We start from the raw sequence: 18207 nt of genomic DNA on the forward strand, positions 1-18207 counted from the left end.
CAAAAGGGATTCGTAACACGCGTTAACCTTATCTCTTATCAAATGATCCATAAAGGGGACCAACTCAGAAAATGTGTATTTATTATTTTCCCACCCGACGTACTTCTATGTCTGGGTGCGCAAGTTAGTACATTATTAATCATTTAGATCCATCCTTACTTCATCCATCCTTACTTCATCTTGAAGTCAAGAGGTTTACATACCCTTTAGCCAGATACATTTAAAATCAGTTTTCACAATTCCTGACATTTAGTCCTCGTAAAAATTCCCTGTCTTAGGTCAGTTAGAATCACCACTTTTTTTTAAAGAATGTGACCTGTCAGAATAATAGTAAGAGGGAATGATTTATTTCAGCTTTTATTTCTTTCATCACATTCCCAATGGGTCAGGAGTTTACATACACTCAATTAGTATTTGGTAGCATTGCCTTAAAATTGTTTAACTTGGTTCAAACGTTTGGGGTAGCCTTCCACAAGCTTCCCACAATAAGTTGGGTGAATTTTGGCCCATTCCTCCTGACAGAGCTGGTGTAACTGAGGCAGGTTTTTAGGCCTCCTTGCTCGCACACACTTTTTCAGTTCTGCCCACAAATCTTCAATAGGATTGAGGTTAGGGCTTTGTGATGGTCACTCCAATACATTGACATTGTTGCCCTTAAGCCATTTTGCCACAACTTTGGAAGTATGCTTGGGGTCATTGTCCATTTGGAAGACCCATTTGCGACCAAGCTTTAACTTCCTGACTGATGTCTTGAGATGTTGCTTCAATATATCCACATAACTTTCTGTCCTCATGAAGACATCTATTTTGTGAAGTGCATCAGTCCCTCCTGCACCAAAGCATCCCCACAACATGATGCTGCCACCCCTGGGCTTCACGGTTGGGATGGTGTTCTTCGGCTTGCAAGACTCTCCCTTTTTCCTCCAAACATAACGATGATCTTTATGGCCAAACAGTTCTATTTCTGTTTCATCAGACCAGAGGACATTTCTGCATTAAGGACGATCTTTGTCCCCATGTGCAGTTTCAAACCGTAGTCTGGCTTCTTTATTGCGGTTTTGGAGCAGTGGCTTCTTCCTTGCTGAGCGTCCTTTCAGGTTATGTCGATATAGGACTCATTTTACTGTGGATATAGATACTTTTGTACCTGTTTCCTCCAGCATCTTCACAAGGTCCTTTGCTGTTGTTCTGGGATTGATTTGCACTTTTTGCACCAAAGTACGTTCATCTCTCAGAGACAGAACGCGTCTCCTTCCTGAGCGGTATGATGGCTGTGTGGTCCCATGGTGTTTATACGTTCATACTATTGTTTGTACAGATGAACGTGGTACCTTCAGGTGTTTGGAAATTGCTCCCAAGAATGAACCAGACATTCTGAGGTCTTGGCTGATTTCTTTTGATTTTCCCATGATGTCAAGTGAAGAGGCACTGAGTTTGAAGGTAATACGTCCACAGGTACACCTCCAATTGACTCAATTTATGTCAATTAGCCTATTAGCCTATCAGAAGCTTCTAAACCATGATTTCATTTTCTTGATTTTTCCAAACTGTTTATAAACTGTTGAGGATCTTGAGTCCCAATTGGGAACTTGCCCTCCCAACCGTCAGCTGGAATGTGGCGCATGGAACGCAAAAAATATTCTTAAAAATATTTAACCTCCACACATTAACAAGTCCAATAGCTCAAATGAAAGATAAACAACTTGTTTATCTACCCAGCAAGTCAGATTTCTAAAATGTTTTACGGCGAAAACATAGCACATATTTATGTCAAACCACCACCGAAGACACACCGAAGACACAGCTAATTTCCATAGCCAAATTGAACAAAATATGCAATCACCAAACGCAGGATTAAAAGAAAAATAATTTCACTAACCTTTTGAAATCTTCATCAGATGACAGTAATATAACATGTTACACAGTACATTTATGTTTTTTTCAATAATATGCTATATATATCCATAAATCTCTGTTTACAATGACGCATTGTTCAGAAAATGCTACTCAAATGTCCGGAGAAATGACGATAGCTCCGGCAGATGCCGTCAGCTAACAAGGAATACACATCATAAACTTTGACTAAATATGCATGTTCTACATATATATAGAAAGATACACTTCTTCTAAATGCAATCGCTGTGTTACATTTATTTTTAACGTTACAGATTTCGTTCACTAGGCTATAATATGAGTCGGCGCTCAGAAATTAGCATTATGGCTCCTATCTCGGAGTCCACAGAATCCCAAATTTACCACATAAATATTCCCTTACCTTTGCTGTTCTTCCATCAGAAGACGTGGAAGGGTTTATACTTACCAAAAACAGCTTTAGTTTTGAAGTCTGTGTCTTTCGGTTATCAAACACGACATATTTCGGTTGAAATGCAGCCAAAAAGTCGAGTGGATGCGCACCAAAACGTCGAAATTACATATTATATGTCGACTATATGTTGTCAAACTATGTTCAGAACCAAGCGTTAGCATGTTATATAGGTTCACAGCAATCCTGAGGACGATCAGAAACACACGCATCGTTTAATCAATCTTGGAAGAAAGGCACAGTCAGCTTAGTGTATGTAAACTTCTGACGCACTGGAATTGTGATACAGTGAATTATAAGTGATAAAGTCTGTCTGTAAACAATTGTTGGAAAAATTAAATGTGTCATGCACAAATTAGATGTCCTAACCAATTTGCTGAAACTGGTTTGTTAACAAGAAATTTGGGGAGTGGTTGAAAAAGGAGTTTTACTGACTCCAACCTAAGTGTATGTAAACTTCCAACATCAAATGTACACTGGTTTTTGGAGAGGTGCAGGGAGCTGCCCCACTGGGCACTCAAGCAGCTTTGTTGTGGGGGGGTTAAGTGCCTTGCTCAAGGGAACAACAGTAAGCAATGACAGCTAGGATTTGATACAAGCATCCCTTTGGTTGCCAGCTCATTTCCTGACAGATTTGGTGGCTCTCGTGTTGAGAGAATGCCAAAAGTGTGCAAAGCTGTCATCAAGGCAAAGGATGGCTACCTTGAAGAATCTAAAATATATTTTGATTTGTTTAACACTTTTTTGGTTACTACATGATTCCATATGCCTTATTTAATAGTGTTGATGTCTTCACTATAACTATATAATGTAGAAAATAGTACAAATTAAGAAACTCTTGAATGAGTAGGTGTGTCCAAACTTTTGACTGGTACTGTTTAACAAGAGACAATTCTTTATGTAGTTTTGTAATTTTCCACCACAAATCTTATGGTCTCTGAGGGTCTTCAATGGTTAAAGCCCCAAATGCTGTATAGTGTGTTGCTGCTGATAATGGTAGCGGGTTGGGTTTAAGGTTAAATGTCACTAATCAAACAACATTTAGAGACTGCTGTGTAATTGTATTAATTTAGTAGGGTTCTCACAACATTTTAGTTACTAGCCATCACAGTTTTGGGCTTGTAGCAAAAGTCCTCATGTGATAATTGCACCATAGGAAAAGCCCTCTCAGAGAGCTGTCATTGTTGGACTAATCAAGAGGAGTTGGGTTAAAGATTTGGTTGCTAAGAGATGTACAAACTGAGTTGCTTTCATGGCGGCGCCACTTCTGAGAATGAGCACAAAGTTTGTCTTCATCATGAGCAAAAGACATTGGTTTTCTTCCCAAAGTTGTAAAAAAATGTGTGATCCCATTTAATAAACACAAGAGAACAGAGAAATGGATGAAAGAGTGTGGTAGTAAAAGCAAGAGCAGTGGCATCTAGTGGACAAAACCCGGTAGTTTCACACTGTATGGGGGAGAAATGCAGGGATCTTCGATGGCAAATTTTTCTGAACAGGAAAAAATAAAACATTGCATACTATGAATTACCAATACTCCAAGCCACAGCTTCATAGTACTTGTCAAACAGAGAACTGATACTGTATACCGGCCGTTGGGGGTGGGCTTAGTGTGGGCTTTGGGGGGTCCATGGGTGGCTCTTGTCCGTTAACCATTGTTAAGAAAAGGTTTGGTCCAAATCCGATGTTGGCTACCATATTGAGTACGCTTAATTTCTCCAACTTCAAATAATCTATCAACAAAATAAGGTTTCAGGAATGTTAATGTTATCTGTTTCTAACCACAGAAACAATTTCAGAACAATCTGAGATGATCGGTGTCGGAAACTTCCTTCTTGTGCTTTTTGAGGTGGAACGATTCTGTACTTATTTCCCTCATTGTATTGGACCATGCTCATGTAGATATTTAATCTTCTAGACACGTGGAGTCCGTCATTTGCAACCTGACCAGCTCTACAAGACGACAACAATCAACTAGGCCCTCTGGAACCCCCTCTGAGGCCTACGAGGGGCAGCACCCCAAGCACCCTCATCCCACCAGCAGCAACCCTTCCCCCGAGACCCCCAGCACCATCATCCCACCAGAAGCAACCTCTCCCCCGAGACCCCCAGCACCATCATCCCACCAGAAGCAGCCCCTCCCCCGAGACCCCCAACACCTCCATCCCACCAGCAGCAACCTCTCCCCCGAGACCCCCAGCACCATCATCCCACCAGCAGCAACCTCTCCCCCGAGACCCCCAGCACCATCATCCCACCAGAAGCAGCCCCTCCCCCGAGACCCCCAACACCTCCATCCCACCAGCAGCAACCTCTCCCCCAAGACCCCCAGCACCATCATCCCACCAGAAGCAGCCCCTCCCCCGAGAACCCCAACACCTCCATCCCACCAGCAGCAGCCCCTACGACTACCAGTACTACTACGATAACTACAGCTGTCCCCCCTCCGGTGAGTGCTTCTACATAGTGTTCCCTACGGACGGCCCAGACGAAGGCTTTGACTATACCCTGTGCGATGACGACAGGGAGGACCAGGGGGTCCCCTGCACCCCTCTGCCCGATGCCTTCAACCCCTGTGAGGACGTGATGAGCCTGGGCTTCCTGCGGGTGTCTGTTTGGCTGGTTAGCTTGCTAGCCGTTCTGGCTAACCTCTTGTTCCTGTTCATCCTGCTGACCAGCCACTACAAACTGACCATCACCCGCTTCCTCCTGTGCAACCTGGCCATGGCAGATCTCTTCATGGGTGTGTACCTCTTGCTCATCGCATCTGTGGACCTCTACACGCGCTCCCAGTACCACCACTACGCCATTGACTGGCAGACTGGTGCCGGATGCCAACTGGCTGGGGTGCTCACAGTGTTCGCCAGCGAGCTGTCGGTCTACACGCTGACCGCCATTACTCTCCAGCGCTGGCACGCCATCACCTTCGCCATGAGGCCCGAGAGGAAAGTGCGACTACGCCACATAGTTGTGCTAATGCTAGCCGGATGGCTGCTCTGCCTGGTGTTAGCCGTGCTACCGCTAGCTGGCGTTAGCAGCTACCAGAGGGTTAGCATCTGCTTGCCCATGGACACAGACTCAACCGCAGCCATGGTCTACGTGGTCACCCTGCTAATGTTGAACGTGCTCGCATTCGTGTTGGTGAGCGTGTGCTACGTACATATCTACTGCATGGTGCACAACCCACAGCACCCGTCAAGCCGAGGGGACGCCAGCATGGCCAAACGCATGGCCGTGCTTATCTTCACCAATTTCCTGTGTCTGGCACCCATCTCCTTCTATGGCCTGTCTGCTGTGCTGCACCACCCACTCATCACCGTCACCGACTCCAAGGTCCTCCACATCACTCCTCTTTTTATTCATCCTATCATCATCATCATCCATCCTCTCATCATCATCCATTCTCTCTTTACCATCATCCTCTGATCAACGTCATCCATCATCATCATCTATCCATTCTCTCATTATCATCATCATCTCATCATTCATCCTCATCTTCATCATCAACTTAATAAATCTGCTCATCATCATCCTCATTTATTGACTCATCGTTTTATCTCTCCATCTCTTCCAGGTGCTGCTGGTGCTATTTTACCCGTTGAACTCATGTGCCAACCCCTTCCTGTACGGTATCCTGACACGAGCCTTCCACGGGGACGTCCTGATTCTGCTGAGCCGCTTGGGGCTGTGTCAACGTCAGGCCCAGCTCTTCCGAGGAGCGCAGTTCGACGTGGGCAGCCCCGCTGGGGTCAAGAGGCGCCAAGGGGTCCCCCGTCTTGGAGCCCACATACCCCAGATCCTGGAGCTCCGCAAGAGGCAGAGACTGTAATGACACCAAGGAGCAGGTCATCGAACTGGAAGGTCCCAATGCGATGCCAAGCACCAGGAAGAATTACAACCACAGCTGAGAGGCTGGATTTTGTTGGTTCTCCAGTTGAATGGTGGTTCCCGCACCTTTCGGACAGACAAAACCATGTATCAGGTCCCAATTAAGGCCTGGATTCAATCCATATTGCAGAAGTATCACAGAAGGTCTGCATTCAAATGTAAAGGTAATTTTTGTTTGAGCCGACATATGCAGCGTTTATAGTGAAGGCAGTCTCTGTGAATGCAGGAACATTGCCTTTAAATTTCAATGTGTATCTTTCGCAATACGGATTGAATTGAGCCCTTAGTCTTGATCCGTGATCTAAGCTTGACTGGCCATTATGACCAACCAGGAATTGGACATGGAATGTAAAATGGCCCTTTTAATTTATATGTTGTGTTGTTTTTAAATTCGTGTTGTATATTGCATTTCTGAGTTGACTAGAATGAAACTAAAGCAGAGCTGCTACTCACCTTGTTTGAGGAACATGGCAGAGAACAAATCAACAGGAAAAAACTGAATGTGCAAGAACAGCTAGCGGTGTGTAGTAGAGAACCAGCTAGCGGTGTGTAGTAGAGAACCAGCTAGAGGTGTGTAGTAGAGAACCAGCTACAGGTGTGTAGTAGAGAACCAGCTAGAGGTGTGTAGTAGAGAACCAGCTAGAGGTGTGTAGTAGAGAACCAGCTACAGGTGTGTAGTAGAGAACCAGCTAGAGGTGTGTAGTAGAGAACCAGCTAGAGGTGTGTAGTAGAGAACCAGCTACAGGTGTGTAGTAGAGAACCAGCTACAGGTGTGTAGTAGAGAACCAGCTAGAGGTATGTAGTAGAGAACCAGCTACAGGTGTGTAGTAGAGAACCAGCTAGAGGTGTGTAGTAGAGAACCAGCTAGAGGTGTGTAGTAGAGAACCAGCTAGAGGTGTGTAGTAGAGAACCAGCTAGAGGTGTGTAGTAGAGAACCAGCTACAGGTGTGTAGTAGAGAACCAGCTACAGGTGTGTAGTAGAGAACCAGCTAGAGGTGTGTAGTAGAGAACCAGCTAGAGGTGTGTAGTAGAGAACCAGCTAGAGGTGTGTAGTAGAGAACCAGCTAGAGGTGTGTAGTAGAGAACCAGCTAGAGGTGTGTAGTAGAGAACCAGCTAGAGGTGTGTAGTAGAGAACCAGCTACAGGTGTGTAGTAGAGAACCAGCTACAGGTGTGTAGTAGAGAACCAGCTACAGGTGTGTAGTAGAGAACCAGCTACAGGTGTGTAGTAGAGAACCAGCTACAGGTGTGTAGTAGAGAACCAGCTACAGGTGTGTAGTAGAGAACCAGCTACAGGTGTGTAGTATAGAACCAGCTAGAGGTGTGTAGTAGAGAACCAGCTAGAGGTGTGTAGTAGAGAACCAGCTACATGTATGTAGTAGAGAACCAGCTACAGGTGTGTAGTAGAGAACCAGCTACAGGTGTGTAGTAGAGAACCAGCTACAGGTGTGTAGTAGAGAACCAGCTACAGGTGTGTAGTAGAGAACCAGCTACAGGTGTGTAGTAGAGAACCAGCTACAGGTGTGTAGTAGAGAACCAGCTACAGGTGTGTAGTAGAGAACCAGCTACAGGTGTGTAGTAGAGAACCAGCTACAGGTGTGTAGTAGAGAACCAGCTACAGGTGTGTAGTAGAGAACCAGCTACATGTATGTAGTAGAGAACCAGCTACAGGTGTGTAGTAGAGAACCAGCTAGAGGTGTGTAGTAGAGAACCAGCTACAGGTGTGTAGTAGAGAACCAGCTACAGGTGTGTAGTAGAGAACCAGCTACAGGTGTGTAGTAGAGAACCAGCTACAGGTGTGTAGTAGAGAACCAGCTACAGGTGTGTAGTAGAGAACCAGCTACATGTATGTAGTAGAGAACCAGCTACAGGTGTGTAGTAGAGAACCAGCTACAGGTGTGTAGTAGAGAACCAGCTACAGGTGTGTAGTAGAGAACCAGCTACATGTATGTAGTAGAGAACCAGCTACAGGTGTGTAGTAGAGAACCAGCTACAGGTGTGTAGTAGAGAACCAGCTGCAGGTGTGTAGTAGAGAACCAGCTACAGGTGTGTAGTAGAGAACCAGCTACAGGTGTGTAGTAGAGAACCAGCTACAGGTGTGTAGTAGAGAACCAGCTACAGGTGTGTAGTAGAGAACCAGCTACAGGTGTGTAGTAGAGAACCAGCTACAGGTGTGTAGTAGACAACCAGCTACAGGTGTGTAGTAGAGAACCAGCTAGAACATGTTAATTATAGCCTATGCCCAGGCTTTTTTCCCCGTTTTTGTTTTACAATTTTTGTCATGTTAAATATTGGCCGCTATCGGGACCCACCCTCAGTAATACCCACATACATTTATAACGGTCACTTTACTTACATTTACATTTGAGTCATTTATCAGACGCTCTTATCAAGAGTGACTTACAGTTCATTCATCTTAAGATAGTTAGGTGGGACAGCCACATACATATCACAGGCAGAGAAACGACATTTTTACTTAGCTATCAGTATAGTCAGAGCTAGAAGGTCTTGTAGTGGATACGAGCTTCGACTGGAAGCCAGTGGAGTGTGCGGAGGAGCAGGGGGACATGAGAGAACTTGAGAAAGTTGAAAACCCAGGGGTTTGATGGCACAAGCCTGGAGCCCAGCCAACTGTGAGTTGCGGTAGTGCAGATGGGAGATGACAGGTGCCTGGATTAGGACCTGCGCCGCTTCCTGTGTGAGGTGAGGTTGTACCCTACGGATGCTGTAGAGCATGAACCTGCAGTAGTGCAGATGGGAGATGACAGGTGCCTGGATTAGGACCTGCGCCGCTTCCTGTGTGAGGTGGGGTTGTACTCTACGGATGTTGTAGAGCACGAACCTGCAGTAGCGAGTCACTGCTTTGATGTTTTACAGAGAACGACAGGGTGTTGTCCAGGGTCACGCCAAGGTTCTTTGCACTCTGGGAGGGCGACACTGGAGTTGTCAACCGGGATGGAGAGGTCTTCAATTTGTACCTTACATTTAGCATCATTTAGCATCATTCCTTTAACCTTTCTTTCCTCTGCCATGTCCTTGTCGTTGTTCCTGAGGGTCACTAGCATTAGTGGATTATATTAGGCTAACTTTGTGTTGTAATTTAGGATATGTAGCCCATTTTGAATCATTATGGAACTCAGACCACCACATAGCAGGTTAAACCTGGCACCTGGCTAACGGTTCACAACGGCTGGAAGGTTGCCGTACAGTTCCATGATTGGTGGGAATTATGGTAGATTTATAGGACTATTGTTCAACCCCTATTTACATTTTTTATCCACCTGAATTTGAATATGATAACTTTCAGGATGAATCAAACCACTGTATTTTTTATTCATCAATATATTTATTGCGTAAATGATCTCAAAACCAGTTTTATTTCATGAATCATACATACTATCCTGACCCTAAAATGTCCCTAAATAATCTACAAAACCAGAGTGTCTACGGAGACGAATATGCATAGATGGCATTCTTTCATTGATCCCTATTTTCTGAACCCATTCTCCCCCAAAAATGTTGTGTGTATTGACAAAATTCAAATGAAAGTGTACACCGTATTTAAAGGGATGGCTTAAAATAAATGTACTGAAATCTCTACTGAATGAAAACTCCACAAGAAAATCTGTTGGCCACCAAGTGGGAGGGTTTTCAGCAGTTGAATTCCATTTATTCATCATGCAAAATGGAACCACGCCTGCAAAGCCTGTTATGTGCCTTCATAAGGTAAGTCTCAATACAAACTACCGAGAAGTGCGTAAGAAATCCCAATCAGTCCCAATCAGGCCCTTTATGAACACAGGTGAGAAAGTTCAAAAATCTTCTATCCAAGAGCGAGGTAATGTTGATTACCCTCACTGTGTAGCATGCATACATCTCCATTCAGTGCATAGTAAGTAATGCCGAACTTGGCTCACTCGTACTATATAGTATCACACTCAGATACACATACCAGCGGCGCTGTCTATTGGCTTGGCAACATCTCATAACGTCTTCCTTCACACAACAAATGAAGATAACTCCTCATAAACAGGAGAACTGGGGTTAGACCCTTGCCAATGAAAACATTACACTGTTAACAAAAATATATATATATATATATTGTGGCAAAGAAGGGGTTTGAGTGATAAATGGCAGATATGCGAGAGCAGAATAAATAAACTGGCTCTGCCCGATCACTAAAATGGCCACCCCGATCAGAACTACAGATCACAAAATGGCCGACTGCCAAAACTACAAGTCCCAGAAGCAAGGGGAACCCTTGTCGGTGGAGCCGACCCACAGATAAGGGTCAAGAAAAACCAGGGGGGACTGGAAGGATCTATGAACCATAGAGAAAGAGACAATAAAGATTGGCTGGATTTGCCGTGTATGAGCTGGACTGTTTTGGACTTACCTGTTGGCGTTTGGACCTGTACCTACCGAGAACCCGATTAGTGTACCGAACCCTGCTATCCTTGACCTTGCCCTTGGCCTGGGTGGACCAGGACGGAGAAACAAACACACAGGTACTGTCCTGTTCGAAAGAGGGGTGATTTGGTGACAGTTTTCCACTTAATTTGTGACAAACGCTCATAACCTTGAAGAGGCTTGCCACAATATATAGAATCTATAGATTAAACCGCTTGGAACTACCCATCCCGGATCCGGGAGAATTGTCATCAACTGACACCAATTAGCATAACGCAAAGGACAAAAAATATTACTAGAAAATATTCATATTCATGAAATCACATGTGAAATATAGTGAAACACAGCTTAGCCTTTTGTTAATCACCCTGTCATCTCAGATTTTTTAATTATGCTTTACAGCCAAAGCAAAACAAGCATTTGTGTAAGTTTATCGATAGCCTAGCATAGTATTATGTCCAGCTAGCAGCAGGAAGTTTGGTCACAAAAATCAGAAAAGCAATCAAATTAACCGTTTACCTTTGATGATCTTCGGATGTTTTCACTGACGAGACTCCCAGTTAGAAGGCAAATGTTAAATTTGTTCCATAAAGATTATTTTTATAGCCGAAATACCTCCGTTTGTTCTTCACGTTTGGTTGAGAAATCCACCGGAAACTGCGGTCATGACAACGCCAAAAAATATTCCAAATTAGATCCATAATATCGACAGAAACATGGCAAAGTTTTTTATAATCAATCTTCAAGGTGTTTTTCAAATATCTATTCGATAATATATCAACCGGGTCAGTTGGCTTCTTAGTAGGAGCGAGAGAAACAATGGCCGCATTTGTCTATTACGCACAAATCACTCTGAGAGCCACCAGCTGACCACTGACGCAATGTTGCCGCTCACGCTCATTTATCAAAATAAAAGCCTGAAACTATGCCTTATGACACTAGACACATTAGGAAGGCCATGGAATCTGGTTGATATCCCTTTCACTGCTCAATAGGGACGCATAGGAACTCAGAGGTTTCTAAATAAGAGTCACTTCCTGATTGGATTTTTCTCAGGCTTTCGCCTGCAATATCAGTTCTGTTATACTCACAGACAATATTTTTACAGTTTTGGAAACGTTAGTGTTTTCTATCCTAAGCTGTCAATTATATGCATATTCTATTATCTGGTCCTGAAAAATAGCCTGTTTACTTTGGGAACGTTATCTTTCCAAAAATGAAAATAGTGCCCCCTAGTTTCAAGAGGTTAAACAACAGTCTCTGGAGTGTCTCACAGGTGGCCTGATATTTGCCCTGGTGCTGGTGTGTCTCAGAGTAACACTACCGTTCAAAAGTTTGGGGTCACTTAGAAATGTCCTTGTTTTCGAAAGAAAAGCACATTTTTTTGTCTATTAAAGTAACATATAATTTATCAGAAATACAGTGTAGACACTGTTAATGTTATAAATGACTATTGTAGCTGGAAACAGCTGATTTTTAATGGAATATCTACATACTGTAGGCGTACAGAGGCCCATTATCAGCAACCATCACTCCTGTGTTCCAAATGGACGTTGTGTTAGCTAATCCAAGTTTATCATTTTAAAAGGCTAATTGATCATTAGAAAACCCTTTTGCAATTATGTTAGCACAGCTGAAAACTGTCCTGGTTAAAGAAGCAATAAAACTGACCTTCTTTAGACTAGTTGAGTATCTGGACCATCACCAATTGTGGGTTCGATTACAGCCTCAAAATGATGAGCTCAGTGGATGTGGTGCTTTGGGGTGTCGGCGTGATGTAACACATGGCTGTGGTGCACATGTAGTAGGCTGAGCTGTTCACACGTGTCAGATGACAGCAGAGGAAGCTGGGATGTCTCCATGACCGGACATTTTATATGAAACATTTTTCCATCGTGGTCTGATTTGAGATTACATTCTCCTGTTGGCTTTATCAGTGTGACGTCATATAGCTTGAGTGTAGCTTTGCTGGGTTGGAGAATCGGATTGTCGTCTTGCATGACTCGCTGTACAGTAGGTCGCCATAGCTTATGGCATTCGCTTTTGATCCTGTGTCTAGTTGATATTTCATTGTATGGCTGGGGTCATATGTCAATGGCTCATCACTGAGTGGAGCTGCCTTAAGGTTAATTTAAAAAAATGTTTTGCCTGAATGAACCTGTGAGATGTAACACGTTACTGTTCAACCTTCTATTGTTGTTTGGTCATCTGACTCATTATCTTCCTCTACATCAGTGGTTCCCAAACTTTTTATAGTCCCGTACCCCTTCAAACATTCAACCTCCAGCTGCATACCCCCTCTAGCACCAGGGTCAGCGCACTCTCAAATGTAGTTTTATGGCATCATTGTAAGCCTGCCTCACACACACTATACGATACGTTTGTGTGAGTTTTTGAGTGTGAGTTTTTGTAACAACCCGGCTGGTGAGAAGTGACAAAGAGTTCTTATAGGGGCATAAATAATAATATAATAAGAATCAATAATTTAGCTCTTTATTTAGCCATCTTACATATAAAACCTTATTTGTTCATCGTACATTGTGAATAACTCACCACAGGTTAATGAGAAGGGTGTGCTTGAAAGGATGTACATAACTCTGCAATGTTGGGTTGTATTGGAGAGAGTCTCAGTCTTAAATCATTTTCCACGCACAGTATGTGCCTGTATTTAGTTTTCATGCTAGTGAGGGCCGAGAATCCACTCTCTAAGGGCATCAGTGTCTTAACAGGGCGATTTGCCAAGGCAGGATACTCTGAGCGCAGCCCTATCCAGGAATCTGGCAGTGTCTTAACAGGGTGATTTGCCAAGGCAGGATACTCTGAGCGCAGCCCTATCCAGGAATCTGGCAGTGTCTTAACAGGGCGATTTGCCAAGGCAGGATACTCTGAGCGCAGCCCTATCCAGGAATCTGGCAGTGTCTTAACAGGGCGATTTGCCAAGGCAGGATACTCTGAGCGCAGCCCTATCCAGTAATCTGGCAGTGTCTTGACAGGGCGATTTGCCAAGGCAGGATACTCTGAGCGCAGCCCTATCCAGCAATCTGGCAGTGTCTTAACAGGGCGATTTGCCAAGGCAGGATACTCTGAGCACAGCCCTATCCAGGAATCTGGCAGTGTCTTAACAGGGCGATTTGCCAAGGCAGGATACTCTGAGCGCAGCCCTATCCAGGAATCTGGCAGTGTCTTAACAGGGCGATTTGCCAAGGCAGGATACTCTGAGCGCAGCCCTATCCAGGAATCTGGCAGTGTCTTAACAGGGCGATTTGCCAAGGCAGGATACTCTGAGCGCAGCCCTATCCAGGAATCTGGCAGTGTCTTGACAGGGCGATTTGCCAAGGCAGGATACTCTGAGCGCAGCCCTATCCAGGAATCTGGCAGTGTCTTAACAGGGCGATTTGCCAAGGCAGGATACTCTGAGCGCAGCCCTATCCAGGAATCTGGCAGTGTCTTAACAGGGCGATTTGCCAAGGCAGGATACTCTGAGCGCAGCCCTATCCAGGAATCTGGCAGTGTCTTAAAACCTCTTGCTCCTACTTGAGACGCAGACGTCCCATCTAGACATCAGGAAATGCAAATGCGCTACGCTACATGCTAATAGCACTCGTTAAAACTCAAACGTTCATTAAAATACACATGCAGGGTATCAAATTAAAGCTACAGTCGTTGTGAATCCAGGCCACAAGTCAGATTTTTAAAATGCTTTTCGGCGAAAGCATGAGAAGCTATTATCTGATAGCATGTAACACCCCAAAAGACCCACAGGGGACGTAAACAAAATAATTAGCATAGTCGGCGCTCCACAAAACGCACAAATAAAATATAAAACATTCATTACCTTTGACCATCTTCTTTGTTGGCACTCCTTGATGTCCCATAATCAATATTGGGTCTTTTTTTCGATTAAATCGGTCCATATATAGCCTAGATATCGATCTATGAAGACTGTGTGATAAACGGAAAAAAATAGCGTTTCATAACGTAACGTCATTTTTTTAAAGTAAAAAAGTCGACGATAAACTTTCACAAAACACTTCGAAATACTTTTGTAATGCAACTTTAGGTATTAGTACACGTTAATAAGCGATAAAATTCATCAGGAGGCGATGTAAATTCTATAGGTGGTCGTCTGGAAAAAATGCCCGGAAAAAACTCAACCAATACATCCTGTTGGAGGCCGGAGGGAATCGGTTCCCTTGGGTCGGTTCGACCAAGAATCAAATCCGAAGCAAATGAGAAGACTCTAGACATCCTGTGGAAACTGTAGGTACTGCAACCTCGGCCTCATTTAATACGGTTCACCTTTAACAATCCTGGAAGTGGCGCATGGATATTTTTTTCCATTTTCAGTGATCAGATTTTCCTGCGCTTTTCGATGAAACAGACGCTCTGTTATAGTCACAGCCGTGATTTAACCAGTTTTAGAAACGTCAGAGTGTTTTCTATCCACACATACTAATCATATGCATATACTATATTCCTGACCTGAGTAGCAGGGCGCTGAAATGTTGCGCGATTTTTAACAGAATGTTCGAAAAAGTAGGGGGTAGGAGCAAGAGGTTTTAACAGGGTGATTTGCCAAGGCAGGATACTCTGAGCGCAGCCCTATCCAGGAATCTGGCAGTGTCTTCTGATTAAATTCCATTTTCATAGAACAGCTTGTTGCAATTCCGATGACGCTTGTTCAGATATCAGTAAGTGGACTGGAGGCAGGGCACACAGCACACCTGACTCATATCTCCCTCACTAGCTTTATGCACCAGCTGTCAGAGCAGCTCACAGATCACAGCACCTGTAAATAGCCCAACTATCTCATCCCCATACTGTTTTTATTTATTTATCTTTCTCTTGGCACCCCAGTATCTCTACTTGTACATTCATCTTCTGCACATCTATCACTCCAGTGTTTAATTTGCTATATTGTAGTTACTTCGCCACTACGGCCTATTTATTGCCTTACCTCCCTTACCTTACCTCATTTGCACACACTGTATATAGACTTTTTCTACTGTATTATTGACTGTATGTTTGTTTATTCCATGTGTAACTCTGTGTTGTTGTATGTGTCAAACTACTTTGCTTTATCTTGGCCAGGTCGCAGTTATAAATGAGAACTTGTTCTCAACTAGCCTACCTGGTTAAATAAAGGTGTTCTCAACTAGCCTATTAAATAAAGGTGTTCTCAACTAGCCTACCTGGTTAAATAAAGGTGTTCTCAACTAGCCTACCTGGTTAAATAAAGGTGTTCTCAACTAGCCTACCTGGTTAAATAAAGGTGTTCTCAACTAGCCTACCTGGTTAAATAAAGGTGTTCTCAACTAGCCTACCTGGTTAAATAAAGGTGTTCTCAACTAGCCTACCTGGTTAAATAAAGGTGTTCTCACCTAGCCTACCTGGTTAAATAAAGGTGTTCTCACCTAGCCTACCTGGTTAAATAAATGTGTTCTCAACTAGCCTACCTGGTTAAATAAAGGTGTTCTCAACTAGCCTACCTGGTTAAATAAATCTGTTCTCAACTGGCCTACCTGGTTAAATAAAGGTGTTCTCAACTAGCCTACCTGGTTAAATAAAGGTGTTCTCAACTAGCCTACCTGGTTAAATAAAGGTGTTCTCAACTAGCCTACCTGGTTAAATAAAGGTGTTCTCAACTAGACTACCTGGTTAAATAAATGTGTTCTCAACTAGCCTACCTGGTTAAATAAAGGTGTTCTCAACTAGCCTACCTGGTTAAATAAAGGTGTTCTCAACTAGCCTACCTGGTTAAATAAAGGTGTTCTCAACTAGCCTACCTGGTTAAATAAAGGTGTTCTCAACTAGCCTACCTGGTTAAATAAAGGTGTTCTCAACTAGCCTACCTGGTTAAATAAAGGTGTTCTCAACTAGCCTACCTGGTTAAATAAAGGTGTTCTCAACTAGCCTACCTGGTTAAATAAAGGTGAAATAAATAAAACATGTTGTAAAAGTGTTACATGGTCGCTGCCCATATCATTACATAATGCAGAAAATACACGAGAGTTCAGGGGCCTTGCTTTAACAAAGTGAACCATTTTCACTGTAGTGTCCAAAAAGTCTTTCAAGCTGTCAGGCATTCCCGTGGCAGCAAGAGCCTCTCAGTGGATGCTGCAGTGTACCCAAGTGGCGTAGGGAGCAACAGCTTGCACGCGCGTTACCACTCCACTATGTCTCCCTGTCATGGCTTTTGCATGAACAGTACAAATATCAACACAACTTGACCACCAAAGTCCATTTGATGTCACAAAGCTGTCCAGTACTTAAAAAATATCCTCTCTTGTTCCCTGGTTTCCAGTGGTTTGCAGAAGAGGATCTATTCCTTAATTGACACCCCACAAACATAACGGACATATACCAGAGCTGTGCCAGGCCCGCCACGTCTGTTGACTCATCCAGCTTTTACATATAATTCACTGGCGTGTATGCGAAGCAGTAATTGTTTCAAAACATCTCCTGCCATGTCACTAATGTGTCATGAAATGCTGTTGTTTGATGAAGGCATTGTCAGTATAGTTTTTGTGGGCCTTTTCCCCCAGCATTGTCCAAGCCATATCCGTGGCAGCAGGAAGAACTATTGTGGAGGACTTAATATGTGGCTTGTCTGTCCTAGCCACTCGGTAGCTCACCATGGAAGACGCTTCTAGACCCTTATTATTAATGGTTTCTGTTGCTTTTATACATGTCTTACCACTCAAAAGTCATCTTTATTCTCACTCAAAAAACTCCTGTAGCTTATTTTTCAAATTGTCATGTTTCTAAATGTTTCCCACGAGAGAGTAATGGTTCATGTGATTGGATGTTAATTATTTGACTAGGCTACTTGTATTTGACGTTGGGTTGTTATTTTGCTGAACACTAAATGGTAAAAAAAAATATTTGGTCAGTGAAACGAGGCTACTCAGGCGAGAAAATAACCTCAATGTAAAACCTAAATGTACAGCTCCTTTGGAAAATATAAATGGGATGTTTGAAAATGTGAAGATTTTTTTTTGAATGTGAATCACATTTTTATTTGGCATACGCCCGACAGCATGGCACATACCCCCCCAGTTTGGGAATACCTGCTCTAATAGATTGAGTTGAGGTTTGTGTTGTGCTTGTTTACAAACTCTGGCAAAATGGTTTCATTTGCCACATGTTTTACAGGTGACACCGTATGCTGGGCATTTGGCTTTTGCATGTACTGAACCACAGTAATGACAGGGTAAGTCGTTTGGCATCTACTGAACCACAGTAATGACAGGGTAAGTTGTTTGGCATGTACTGAACAACAGTAATGACAGGGTAAGTTGTTTGGCATGTACTGAACCACAGTAATGACAGGGTAAGTCGTTTGGCATGTACTGAACCACAGTAATGACAGGGTAAGTCATTTGGCATGTACTGAACCACAGTAATGACAGGGTAAGTTGTTTGGCATGTACTGAACCACAGTAATGACAGGGTAAGTTGTTTGGCATGTACTGAGCCACAGTAATGACAGGGTAAGTTGTTTGGCATGTACTGAACCACAGTAATGACAGGGTAAGTTGTTTGGCATGTACTGAACCACAGTAATGACAGGGTAAGTTGTTTGGC

The 18207-nt window shown here is 43.5% G+C and overlaps 1 pseudogene; it reads left to right on the forward strand.

Annotated features, from left to right (window-relative positions):
- LOC112236091 overlaps window positions 1-9053 on the forward strand; it is a 44452-nt pseudogene extending 35399 nt beyond the window's left edge.
- Window positions 9054-18207: the final 9154 nt, after the last annotated feature.

The sequence above is a fragment of the Oncorhynchus tshawytscha genome, linkage group LG08 (assembly GCF_018296145.1).
Source record: "Oncorhynchus tshawytscha isolate Ot180627B linkage group LG08, Otsh_v2.0, whole genome shotgun sequence".
Lineage (NCBI taxonomy): Eukaryota > Metazoa > Chordata > Actinopteri > Salmoniformes > Salmonidae > Oncorhynchus > Oncorhynchus tshawytscha.